The 13,522-nt window shown below is 51.9% G+C and overlaps 1 protein-coding gene across 1 annotated transcript in view; it reads right to left on the bottom strand.

Moving 5' to 3' along the window:
* The window catches only part of ST3GAL1 (ST3 beta-galactoside alpha-2,3-sialyltransferase 1), a 122,375-nt gene extending 109,560 nt beyond the window's left edge, over positions 1–12,815 (bottom strand). Inside the window, exon 1 of the mRNA XM_055127025.1 lies at positions 12,408–12,815. The gene's annotated coding sequence lies outside the window, so the exon portion shown is untranslated. The remainder of the gene's footprint in view (positions 1–12,407) is intronic.
* Positions 12,816–13,522: the final 707 nt, after the last annotated feature.

The raw sequence follows: 13,522 nt of genomic DNA, 5'->3' as shown, positions 1-13,522 counted from the left end.
GGGGGAAGGAATTATTCCTTTCCATTCTTTAATGATAGAAATGGATATGGCATTGGCTGGAGTGATAGCACAGTGGGTAGGGCATTTGCCTGGCACGCGGCCGACCAGGGTTCAATTCCCAGCATCCCATATGGTCCCCTGAACACCGCCAGGAGTTAATTCCTGAGTGAATAAACCAGGAATAACCCCTGTGCATCACCGGGTGTGACCCAAAAGCAAAAAAAAAAAAAAAAAAGGAAGAAAGAAAGAAAGAAAGAAAGAAAGAAAGAAAGAAAGAAAGAAAGAAAGAAAAAAAGAAAGAAAGAAAGAAAGAAAGAAAAAAAGAAAGAAAGAAGGAAATGGATATGGCATTATGTTTTTTCTGTTCCCGTTGCTTTAACTCTTATGTTTTCTAAGACAGCAAACCACTCTGTCCTTACTGGATTAGAAAGGACCTTCTCCAGGGTCTAATCATTTCAAAGTATCATCCCTCAGTCTAACTGATCTGATCTTTTCTTTCAGATAACTTCAGGAACCCAACCAGTTCATTGCCTGGGACCCACTAAAACTAAGGTAGCATGAGATTTCACCCTTTGTGCAGGCAAGGTCAGTGCCCCTTTGTCAGGAGGAAACAGCTCCAGAAGACAGACATTCAACAATTCTCCCCTTAAAGATTTAAGGTGGTGCAATCTCTAGGGGGGAGTATGATGGAGGCAGGTAGACTGGAAAAGGCCCTCTGCAATGAAACTCAGGTCAACAAAACCTTTGGGAAGGAAAGTTCTAAGGTTGATCCACCCAGTGGATACAGAAAATAGACCTGATAAGACCTTCAGCAGCGGACCCTGAAGAGATTGGACCCCTCCCCTTGAAGTTCCTCAAACCCTCGGACCTCTCCCTTGATCCAATTAATTTTAGTGATTCAGCCCCCAAGAAGATTCAAGATTCAAGACAACCTGAGAAGAGTCTATAAAAGACACCTTGAACAAAAGAAGGGCGTGCATATTTGGCCTGAGCCCATGTGCTCCTTGTGCCCATGAGGCCGAGCACAAGTGTCACCTGCATCTCCCCTCTTGAGATGTGTACTTTCACATTTTCCTGTCTAATGCTTGGATGTGTGTAGGGGCTCTCTCCACCTTTGGAGAAGCCTGCATTCTCTCTTGAGCATAGTCCCCCTCCCCCACCTCAAGACAAGTATAACAATAATAGTTGGAAATGGTCACTCTGGACGAGAACTAAGTGTTTAAAGAAGGTAAAGCGATAGACATGATAACCTTTCAGCATCTGTATTGTAAACCATAATGCCCAAAAGGGGAGAGAGAGAGAGAGAGAGAGAGAGAGAGAGAGAGAGAGAGAGAGAGAGAGAGAGAGAGAGAGAGAGAGAGAAAGTGTCTGCTATAGAGAGAGAGTCTCTGGCCCGCTTGCCTGGCTGTCCCGGGGCCCCTCGGAGGGGGTGGGCTCCAGCTTCCCTCCCCGCTCTGAGCAGAGCTCCCAAGGCCGAAGACCTCCGGAGCCTAGCCACAGCCATGCTCTCCACACATTCGGATAAGCCTCATGCATGAAGGTACCGGCATAGGAACCCAGGTGTGTGGGACCCGGGCTGAGACCTTCCGCACAGATTTCCCATTTTCCAGTAGCTAGGCAGTCACACTCAGGGACTGCCCCCAGCACCGTGTAATCCCACCAACGGCCAACATCCAGACTTAAAACCAAGTTCCTGGAGACATCTTATTGCCTACTTCTCCCTCTGGGAGAACCTGGCAAGCTACCGAGAGTTTCCTGCCCCCACGGGAGAGCCTTGCAAACTCCCCATGGTGTATTCATATGCCAAAACCAGTAACAATGCTGGGTCTCATTCCCCTGACTCTGAAAGAGTCTCCAATGCAGCATCATTAGGAAGGACTAGTAAAGAGAGGCTTCTAAAATCGCAGGGCTGGGATGAATGGAGACATTACTGAGACCACTCAAGAAATTCAACGATCAATGGGATGATGATGATGATGATAGAAAGAGAACCTGGCAAGCTACTGAGAGTATCCTGCCCACACAGCAGAGCCTGGCAAGCTCCCCATGGCGTATTTGATATGCCAAAAAATAGTAACAATGAAGGGTCTCATTCCCCTGACCCTGAAAGAGCCTCCAATGCGGCACCATTGGGAAGGATGAGTAAAGAGAGGCTGCTAAAATCTCAAGGCTAGGACGAATGGAGATGTTACTGGTGCCTGCTCCAGCAAATTGATGAACAATGAGATGACAACTCTAGAGAGAGACAGGCTGGAGGTTGGAGGGGGGTGGCAGGAGGGAAACTGGAGACACTGGTGCTGGAAAATGTACACTGGTGGAAGGAAAATTGTATGACTAAAACCTAATCACCAACAGCTTTGTAAAGGTGTATCTCATAGTGGTTCATTTAAGTAAACAAATAAAATGCCATAATTAAAGCAATAGGTGTGGGCTGGAGAGATAGTATAGCGGTGAAGGTGATACTAGGCAGGTAGACAGGGAAAGGCCCTCGGCAGTAAAACTTAGGTCAACAGAACTTCTGGGAGGAAAATACTACGACTGATACACCCTATGTATACAGAAAACAGACCTGGTAAGATTTTCAGCAGGCCCTGAGAGGTTGGACCCTTCCCCATGAAGTTCCTCAAACCCTGGCACCTCTCCCTTAATCTGATTAAAATGTGATCCAGCCCTGATAAGACTCCAGAACTTCCGGATCAAGATAACCTGAGAAGAGACTATAAAAGACAGCTTGAACAAAGGGCGCACATATGCTGCCCGAGCCCAGTGCTTCTTGTACCTATGTGACTGAGCACATGTGGCGCCCACATCTCCCCTCTTGAGGAGCGATGCTTTCATGTCTAATGCTAGGATGTGTGTAGGGGCTCTCTCTGCCCTTGGAGAAGCCTGTGCTCTCTCTCTCTCTGTCTCTCTGTCTCTGTCTCTCTCTCTGTCTCTCTGTCTGTCTGTCTGTCTGTCTCTCTCTCTCTCTCTCTATCTCTCTCATTCTTACTCTTTCTCTCACTCTTTCCCCCACCACACCATAAAACTCTCCAAATAAAATCTATTTACTAAACTGCTTGTCTACTCCTGAAATTCCTTAAATTCCTTTCTGTGAGATGAGACAAGAACCCAGTAACCTGAGTCCTGGGTGGCAGAGGCAGATGGGGAGAAAGTGACCATCTTTCTCCTCCCCACTAAACATAAGTCACCCATGAGGCCCACTGACATCAAAGGCACATGCCTGTGGCCAGTCCTGGTTTGACACTGGCAACACATGGTCGCTCCAGCATCACAATGTGTGATCCTGGATAATGGCAAGACCTGAGCAGTGCAGTATCCTCAAATCCTGACATTAGGCCTCTAGTCCAGGTGACAGAGGAATCACCAAGAGAGGCCTTGAGTACTGCTTGGAAGACACTCTCCCTTCCACACATAAAAATCCTGAGGTGTGCCTTACTGGTCTTCAGGGTCTGGGGACCACATCCTACCTTCATGGGTCTAGCGCTTATGTAGCCTTAAGTTCAGACAACTCTTGGCTAAACCCACCTTACTACTTCCTCCAGGGAGTGGTGACTGGTTGGGCGTTGTATGTAAAAGGTGCTTTGAAATTCACAGAGGAACCCAAAGGTCAAAGGGCCACTGTGGGTGATGGTGGAAGACTAAAGATCTAGCTCCCTAGCAGGGGTATTAGACCAGCTGGAGCAATAGCACAGCCGTAGGGTGGTCACCTTCCACTCGGCCAACCTGTGTTCGATTCCTCCGCCCCTCTCAGAGAGCCTGACAAGCTACGTGGCCAACCTGTGTTCGATTCCTCTGCTCCTCTCAGAAAGCCCAGCAAGCTACCGAGAGTATCGCACCCGCACAGCAGAGCCTGGCAAGCTACCCGTGGCATATTGGATATGCCAAAAACAGTAACAATAAGTCTCTCAATGAGAGATGTTACTGGTGCCTGCTCAAACAAATCGATGAGCAACGGGATGACAGTGACAGTGACACAGGCTGACCATATGTTGGTGTAGACAAAAGGAGGAAACAATTTTGGGAAGCTAACAAGGGAGTTTCTCAACTCTCATAATGATATTGGTCATAACATGCACTTAGCAAACACTTACAAGGCTGACTTATACAGGGCACTGTTCTAAACACTTTCACAGTAGTTAGGAACCACTGGCTGCTCAGTCAGTCCTAAGAGAAAGGTTTCTGGGACTATTATCCATTTCATTTTCTTGGTTTTGGGGCTACCCCTGGTAGTAATCAGGACTTATTACTGGCTCTGCGCTCAGGCATCACTTCTGGTGGGACATGGCGTGGTCATATTGGGTGCTGGGGATTAAATAGTACCTTACCCTCTGTATTATCTCTCCAGCTCCTATTATCCATGATGAAGCAACAGAGGTCCAGAGAGGTGAAATACAATGTCTTAGGATCACACACAGCAGGAAAGTGTCAGAGTTAGTCTTTTGGTTGAAAAAATCAATGACTGACTCAGTGTATGAATACTGGAGGCCCTGAAGGAGTAGAAGGTTGAACAAGGACATTGCCAAGGCCCTTTGCAAACAAATGTGAGGATTTTACAGACAGTTTTCTTTGAAGCCGTCTAAGTGAGCCACCTCTGCAACTTGCTATAATTCAAATCGACATACAACTTCCTCCCAGCTCCCTGGGCCGGGTGGAGATGCAGAGAAATAAAAGAACCACGTTCCCTTCCCCCACTGAAGGGGCTGGTTCCTGAAGCTGCAGAGACAACAGTTTCCACGTTCAGACTCGTCCCCAGGACCAGTGAGGGTTTTCTTCTCTTCTGATGGCTGCCATGGTGTAAACACGAGTCTGACACGGAGAGTTCTGTCCTTCTGGGCTTTTCAGCTGAGCTCCCTTTGCCGCCGCCCATCAGAAAAGGGGGCAGGCACATAGCGGCAGGACTTCAAACCGCTGTGAAAGGCATGTCTTTCCTGTAACATTGCTATCGGGTGGTGGCACACCACTTGGTGGCCTTCTACTCTTCCTTCTGCCTTTTAATTTCCCCTCTTGGCAGAGGCCTGGAGTTTAAAGATCAGGCTTTAGAAACTACCAGGAATAGCCCCAGTAAAGAGATTCTAGGTCATGGCAGCTAATGTGTTTCCCCAGCAACGGGCTTTATTCAGCAACCACTCCACCAGGTGGGAGGGTAACTGGACAACCCAACTTTCTCTCTATTGTGAAGACTTTACTAAAAAGCAAGTTTCTAGCGTCACAGCAACCATCTTGCAGTGCTCAGGGGTATCCCGAACTGCACCCTATGGTTCTGGGGATGGGGGTGGTGGTGGGGGGGGACTTATGACTCTAGGGATCAAATTGGGGTCTGGTTCATGCTAGGTCTAACCGTTGAACCATATTTTGGTCCTAACATGAAGTCTTTGAAACCATAATAAAGGACAGGACACAAAGAATACCCTTTTGTTTAGTGCCGATTCATTAACTGGTCCTCCAAAAGATGTACTGGCAGATTCTTTCCCCCAGACAATCCAGTTCTTCTCTCTTATCTCACTTCCTCTTGCAAATCCTATTTACTTTGCTCCCCTGACTCTGACCCCTTGTACTAGTTCATAGTTAACTCATTCCTCTACTCAAAAATAATTCACAGACACAATAATGAGGTCACATGGGGGGAATTACTTAATTAAATGTCTGAGTAGTTCACCAACAGCTCTATTCTGGAGGCGCCACCATAACCCAACTACTGGGTGCTTCCTTCAGAAGGCCACAGAGACACCTCTATTATAGGGGTCCTGCAGGCTCTGTCGCTCTCTGATTTCCTAATGCTGAAGCTAGTTCCTAGCCAAGTTTGCTTTGGATTCCAAGTCATGTGGATGAACTTGACATGAGTGCTACAGGGTAGCTCTATGTGGGCCATATGTTGTTGCTATGGATGAGACGGCTTTAGCAGTGGACATCAACAGTACAGTCTATCTTAGACCCGGAGACTCGGATGGATACTGCATTGCCACTGTTCTTGGCCAAACAGACAAGTGGAAGGAACATGGAGGGAGACGGCAGAGCAAGTTCCTGGGGACCAGGGATGAAGCCAGGGAAGAGAGATTTACATCTGCCTTCCGCAAGGCATAAAACCTGGGGTGACCAGTGTCAACTGAGCCTCCTTCTCTGCCATATGTGTGAAGACCACCCTTTCCTGGTGGTCCTTTCAGACACCTAGATCTGTGTGCAGAGATCCTGTGACCTTAGACAGGACACTTTTCCTGACAAATGGGAAGGACCAGGATCCCTGCACAAAGGACCAAATGGTCAGGGTGGCAGCTGTGCTGTGGTCAGCCTTGAAGCTGGTGCTGTGATGGTTCAGCTCAGACCCTGGGGGCCCTCTGGAAGTATGAGGCAACAGTACAAAAAGGGACCAAGAAAGAATGTGCTCCTTCCAGCTGGAGTGATAGCACAGCGGGTAAGGCATTTGCCTTGAACGCGGCTGACCCGGGTTCAATCCCCAGCATCCCATATGGTCCCCTGAGTACTGCCAGGAGCAATTCCTGAGTGCATGAGCCAGGAGTAACCCCTGTGCATCGCCGGGTGTGACCCAAAAAGAAAAAAAAAGTGCTCCTTCAATACTGGTTCCAAACAAACTGGGGAAATTTAATTTGGGCTCCTGCCTTGTCTTCCAAGGAAAGTGGTGGTTTTTCCTCCCCTTTTCCTCTACTTTTCTTCCCATGTGGGCCGTTTATTTTTGAAAATGTAAGTGCCAATTAGATGGATTTTCATCTTTCACGTGGAGTTGTTCTAGGCATTTCCAGCAGGAAACAATATTTTTGGAGTCCTTCCACCCTCTTCATTAGAGAAGCCGCATAGGTTTGCTTTGGTTGGGGTCTTTCTGTTGTATGTTGGTTTTTTCTTTTCTCAAGAGCCCTCTGCTCACTAAATATGCATAAAGGGAATTTTTAGCTACTCCAGTCTGTTAGTTCAATATGGTCTCAAATGGACTTTTTTTAAATGCAACAAAATCTATCCCAATGATATATATTGGAGTTTACTTTTTTTAAGGTATCAGATAAAATTTAGAGCAAGGATCTTCTCTGTGCATCCAAATGGTTCTCCAAAAGTCCTCTGTAAATCCTCTCTCTCATTCTGCCAAATACCTGGGCACCTACTCTCTTTCCTTTCAACTTCTCCACGTTACTGTCTTTTAATTTGTAGTTGATCTGACGCTGTGCTACAGGCAAGCAGCCTCCCTCTTAGAACTCTAGCACACAGATTCTTCCCTAGATTGGGGTTTCAGCTCCATATCTGGTTCTCTCCCACACACAATCTCCTTTGACCCTGAGGGTACACCCAATCAACAGGGGAATAACGGCCCACTGCACCTCAGAGGTGTAATCTAGACACACTGCAGGAAACCAGGGAGGAGGGAGGCAAGGGCAAAGCAAAGAACTCTGAAAACCCCAGCCCCTTGACAATTCCGAGCCACACCAGAGACCTCTATCTATCCTTTTATTTAACATTCTTTTTCTGGCCCTCTGGAGTGCAGACCACTCCAATTAGAATTCATTTTTCCTGCATTCACAGGCAGTCTGATTTCCATCTAGCAGAATTCCCCAAGTTGCTGGGGCTTTGTCTCCCTAATGAGTCCTGTGCATCCCCCAAAGCAAAGGAAACCCACCCCAAACTAAGTGCAGGCACCTTTCTAGTAAAAAAAAAAAAAAATCACTCTTCTGCATAACCATCAAGGTCCATGTTTATCTCCACAACACACACCAACACCTTGGGGAAGGAGGCGGAAAGAGCCAGCGCCCCTTGCTCTGCTACGGCTGCATTTCAATCCCTTGTAAGGTACTTGGAACCTAGTAGATAAAGGTTGGTTCTATGACCATTCAAACCGTTCAACCACAGCAATCCTCTGAGAAAGGCTCCAAAGAAAAGGGCTTCCCCAAAAGAAAAGAGAGAGACTTCAGGGTATAGAGATGAGTGTGGACTTACTGTAGGGGCAAGTTTTTTGAGACCAGCCAGTGTTGCAGATTAGCTCTCTCACTCCTATTTATTGCTGAGCCCTCCCCTCCAGACCTCAGTGCTTTTGCATGAGGATGAAAACACTGAACCAAGGCTTTCTAAGAATTTTTTTGGCTGTCTGGGTGAGGTCGGTGTGGTCTCTACTTGCAATATGCATCATGAGGGAGTTTCCACCATGGATGTACACAGCTCAGGCGAGTCTGTGTTCTTCCCCCAGGAGCTGAAACATATGCTCCATCTCATCACCTCCCGTGCTGCAACCCCATCAGGCTGAGGATGGTGTCTGTGGGTCCATGGCCTGGGCTGGTCAGTAGAGGAAGGACTGTTGGTGGGCCAGGAGGCTAGGAGAAGGGCAAAAGCAATGAAGGCAGGGCTGATTTCACAAAGGAAGGCTTTAAGGAACGCCAGGCAATGTCAGCACAAGTGCAAGCTTCTTGTTTTGCAGCAAGTGAAACTGAGACCCAAAGGCCAGAGCTGTTTGGGTGCCAAGTTGCAAAACAACTGAGACTGGCACTAGACTGGAGGTAGTTTGCTTGGGGGCTGTGGGGCTGAGCTCTCCGATCTCAGTGGTGCCAGGGCTGAATAAAGTGTGTGTGCACCTAATTTTAGAAATCTTTGGGGCCAGGCCAGACCTTTCACTGGTGCGTGTCTGTGTCTCTGTGTGAGCTTCTCTCTCTCTCTCTCTCTCTCTCTCTCTCTCTCTCTCTCTCTCTCTGTCTCTGTCTCTGTCTCTGTCTCTCTCTCTCTCTCTCTCTCCCCCTCTCTCTCTGTGTGTGCATGTATGTGTGTGCACACCTATGTATATAGAACTGGATGGAAAGCAATCAAGAGAGATGGGGGAGAGGAGTCTTTTCCCCTTTTTTTTAGTTGCTTTCAGTGATACGGGAAAGGACCTGGGGAGAGTGTCAAAGTTGAGTCTCCAGGGAGCAGAGCCCCATCTAAATATAACTCCTGTGAATCAGCAGCCTGCTCCATTGCAATGAACTCAGGCAAGGTTAACTGGTCAGGAGGTTCTAAAGGTCAAGATCCATTGGGGAGGCTCCTACATCTCCGGTCTGCAGACAGCTCGACTGCAGATGACATCCTGGTCTTCAGGACTACTTCCCCAATTCTAAGACTCCAGGACCTCTAAGAAATCCTTACAAGACAGGTTCCCAGATGGACCTATCTACCGTACCCGGGGCACCAAAAGGCTTTTGGCAAGCAATTTTGTATTGGTCCCCAACTGTGATAAGGTGCTGGTGAGCCCATAGAGGAAGTACCTACCCCGTGTCAAGTTGGATCATAGCCTTGAGGTCAGCAAGTGGGCTGCTGAACAAAGAGTTTCTATCTGCTACAGTGAAACATAGGCACAGAATCCAAACTCCAAAAGGCAGCCTCCACTTCTGGCAAGACATCCTGTTTTTGTCTTAGTCCATTATTCAAGGATGTGTGTTTGATGATCTGTCAGTCAGTGAGGGGAGGAGAGGTCCTGCTCACCTTGGTTCTGCCCTGGCTTCCGCCTTGTCCGAAAGACAGTAACTGGTCACAAATACAAGTCATTGCATGCTCAGCTGTGTGGGACTATTCAAAAGCAGGAAAGACCCTCCACTCATTCTCTGATTTAAACACACACACACACACACACACACACACACACACATGCATGCACGCACACACATGCACATACACAGGCAAAGACATATAAACAAGAACATGTAGCACACAAATGAATGTGTGAATATATGTTCGTATGTATACCTACATATGTGTTCATACTGTCATGCGATGTTTATTCTGCATCATTTATTTGTAACATTACAGTGATACTCCATTTCCGAGATCCTAAATTCTTTTCTTTTCTTTTTTCTCTCTCTTTTTTTTTTTTTTTTTGCTTTTTGGGTCACATCCAGTAATGCACAGGGGTTACTCCTGGCTCATGCACTTAGAAATTATTCCTGGAGGTGCTTGGGGGACATATGGGATGCTGGGAATCGACCCAGGGTCGGCCGTGTGCAAGGCAAACGCCCTACCCGCTGTGCTATTGCTCCAGCCCCCTTAAGTTCTTTTCTATTGAAAAACTTGTTTTAGATTTATTAGATGGCCAATGTAATGCACCAGAGGGCTTCAGGGAAGTCGTTCTTTGTTGGTCTCCAGCTTTGGGAGGGTGAGCTCCACAGAGGAAATGCCTACCCAGCCTGTGTGCCAAGTTGGGTCACATCCTTAAGGTCAGTACAGGGGCTAAATGCTTGCTTTACATTCCACCCTCTGCTGTTCAAATCTCTGGGCACGACACATGGTCCCCTAAGCACCACAAGGAACACTAGCTCAGGGCACTGTCAGATATGATGGCGGAGACAGAGGGCAAGAGGGAGATGGAGATTACAAGAGAGAAGGACTTCACACCCAGATCTGGAGAGAGGACGGGGGCATGGAATGGTGAACTCCTGTCGGTATTTTCAGCCCTCCAAAAAATTTCAAGGGAGACCAGGCCATGGTATTTGGGACTGGAGGGAGGAACACAGCAAGGAATCCGGGACACCTTTGGGGCCCCTTCCCCAAAGCGCAAACATGCGACACTTTCCAAAACTGCCGGCAGGGGGCACTGCGTCATGCCTTTTCCCAATCTCTGCGTCTTGCACTCCTGCTACTCTGGGGAAAGGAAATCAGAAGTTCTTCCAGCAGATTCTAGGAACGGACTTGGCTTAGAGCCCTGCACGTAGTAGGTGTTCAAGTCGAGTCTGGCCGCGAAAAGGCCTTGACTGGGTAGAAAAATCCAACAATAGAGAAATGAGGAAAGGCTTTAGGGACCCAGGTGGGCACCTTGGTCCTTTCAAAGTTAACCCCGACTGTGCGCTATCACGGAGGGGTGCCCATAACAGGACTACCTGGTTCCCTGCTCATTTCGTTATTCCCACCTGCCCAAATAGCTGCAAAGCCACGGTGAGCACTAAATGAAGTCTCCCCAGAGGAACTGTAGGGGCATAAAGTTCTGGACCATCGGGACCGAGGAGGGGGATAAGAGAAAGCTGAGAGGGATGCCCTGGAGGCAGACACTTGAAAGTCAGGCTAATGCCTTCTGCTGTGTTGCAACCAGATGGTTAATGCCCGTAGGGTCAAGGCTGTGTCCCTCTGCGGGACACACAGAGTTCTCCAGACGCAGCGACCAGCCCAGGCCCACTTCTGGGGGCACATTTCTGGGCGCGCACGTGTCCACTGGTCACTACCAAGCCCCGCTCGCGGTACTCGTTGGCGGGTATGTCTGGGTAGGAAGGAGAGACTCGGTGGGGGGCTCCAGATGATCTGAACACATCCGCAGAATCCTGGCCACTAGGATTGGGTCAGAGCCCCCTAACAGGGGTGCAGCCGCACGACCCCATCCCAAATCCAGCCAGGCTCTCGCGCTCTCTTCCGCAAGGTCACGCTCAAACACACTCAAGCTGCGGGGGGCGGGGGTGGGGGCAGAAAGTTGCGCCACTGTCCTATTCTCAATCGAGCTGTTCCCCCAGTCTGACTGTTCCGCCTAGTGTCCACGCCGCGCGTCCTCGTGCGCGCTCTGCAGACGTGGCCTCTTAACCCCGGTCAGGTTGGGCACCCCGGGGGTGCAACCAAGTTAACTTTTGCCAGATGGTTTCTCCGGAGCTGCGGCGCTTAACCGGGTTCCCAGACTCGGGAGAGCTGCCAACAACCCCCACGCATCGCCCTAAGTACCACTCTCCCGTTAGCCCATTCAAAACCACGCCTCATCCAGCAGCCCTCACCCCCACCCCGGGGGGCCACTTCACCCTATCCGGAACGCCGTGGGTTGGCGGCGTCCCAGGAAGGTGGTCACCGGACAGCCACCCCTTCCCGCCCGCCCCAGGATCAACGCCCGCTCACAGCGGATTTGGAGGCTGGATCCGGGTTCTGCCCCGTGACCGAGCGTCCAGATCACCCGTGGCCTCCAGGAGACCTATAAGACCCCAAGCGCAGCGCCCCGGGATTCTCTCCCCACGCGCGCGCCACCCCGCCGGTCACTCGGGAGATTTCAACACCGGACACCCGTGCAATGTCACCGAGGCCATCCCAAAGGACAACTGCCGGCGGGGGGCGGGGGGGGGGGCTGTTGTGATCACTCTGCCGAGCTGGGCTAGGAAGTGCTGAAGAGCCCCGGGTGCGAGCCTTCCCTTCCCCATCTCTGATCAAACATCACCAGGACAGCCGCCCGGGCTAGGGAAAAGACGATTCCCCTCTCGGCGCCTTCCTCCCGCCGCCCGGGGTTCCAGTCCCACTTCCTACTGTCACACCCTCCTAGACGTCCCCTCGGGTTTCCCGGGAGCAGGCAATCATTCCCGCCCTCCTCACACCCCCCCAAACCCCCGCACTCGGGATCACACGCACGAAACTGCCCCACTCGGGCGGACGCCGCAGCTCGCAGCGCGCCCGCCCGCCACCGCGCTGGGCTCGGCGCGCTCACTCACCGCCGCCGCCGCCGGAGACACGCCGGAGTTTCCAGGGCTCGGAGACCCGGGGTGGGGGCTTCGCGGGAGAGTAACAGGGGGAGTGTCCCGAGCGCTCGCCCGCTGCCCGGCTCACATCGCCCCTCTCCCTTCGCTCTCCCCGGCGCTTCTCCCCGCCGCGTCCTCCTCGGTGTTCCTCCTCCCTCCGGTCTTTGTCTTTGCAAAGTGTCGAAACTGTCTGGCATAGTGGGGCTCCGCCGGCGGGGGCAGGAGCCGGGGAAGTGGGGAGGCGGGGTGAGGATGGGAGCGGTCTCGGGAACACCTTCCCCCGGGTGTAGCGGGAGGCGGCGGCGGGGGCGGCGCGGCCGGGGAGGGGCCGCGTCCCTGGCCGGCCGGGGCCGGGAGCCCCGGGCGCGCCACCACCCGGCGGGCGCCTCCACTGCGCGCCGCCCCGCGCAGCCTCCGCCCAGTGCCCGCCTCCCCCGCGGGGCCCGCGCTCCCCCTCGCCGGGCCCCCTCCTCCCACCCGGCTCGGCTCGCCTTTCCCCCCCCTCGCTCCGGGTTTCCAGCGAGCTCCTGGGAAGCGCTCGGGAGCCACGTGGACCCGGAGGAGGCCCCGGGCCGGCCGAGACGCGGGGAGCGGAGCTGGCGCGGCGGGGACTGGATCGCCGTCCCGAGAGGGGGGGACTCAGTGCAGGCCGCGCCGAGCGAGACCCTCGGCGCTGAGGATGAGTGTCCGTGTGGCTGCCGGGCGGCGGGGTGGGGGTGGGGGTGGGGGTCAGGTCTCAGGGTCAGGGCCGGGGAAAGAGGCGGACCGGTGCGCACCGAGAAGCGGTGCCCGTGAAGAGTCCGAGTCGGGGGTTTTTCACCCGGGTGGGAAGGGGCTGATCGCTGCTGCGCTGGCCACTGAGCTTTGGGCACCGGCGTGCTCTCAGGGCGAGGAACTCCAGGGGCTCTCCGGGGAGGAGGCGGGAGGGGCGCTGCTGGGGCCCCCAGTCTGGGTGCCCTGCGGTTCCCAGCCGCACCCCCACCGGCTCCCGCGGCCTGGGCTCGTGGGCCCCGCGGCTGGTTCTACCGAAGCTGCAGCGCGCCCTAGAGCAGAGTGAGCGCTTGGCAGAGTGACCCCAGGCAGGCATC

This window comes from Sorex araneus, chromosome 2, assembly GCF_027595985.1.
Source record: "Sorex araneus isolate mSorAra2 chromosome 2, mSorAra2.pri, whole genome shotgun sequence".
Classification (NCBI taxonomy): Eukaryota; Metazoa; Chordata; class Mammalia; order Eulipotyphla; family Soricidae; genus Sorex; species Sorex araneus.
The sequence above is the reverse complement of the archived record's forward strand: the minus strand, read 5'-3'. Positions and strand labels throughout refer to the sequence as shown.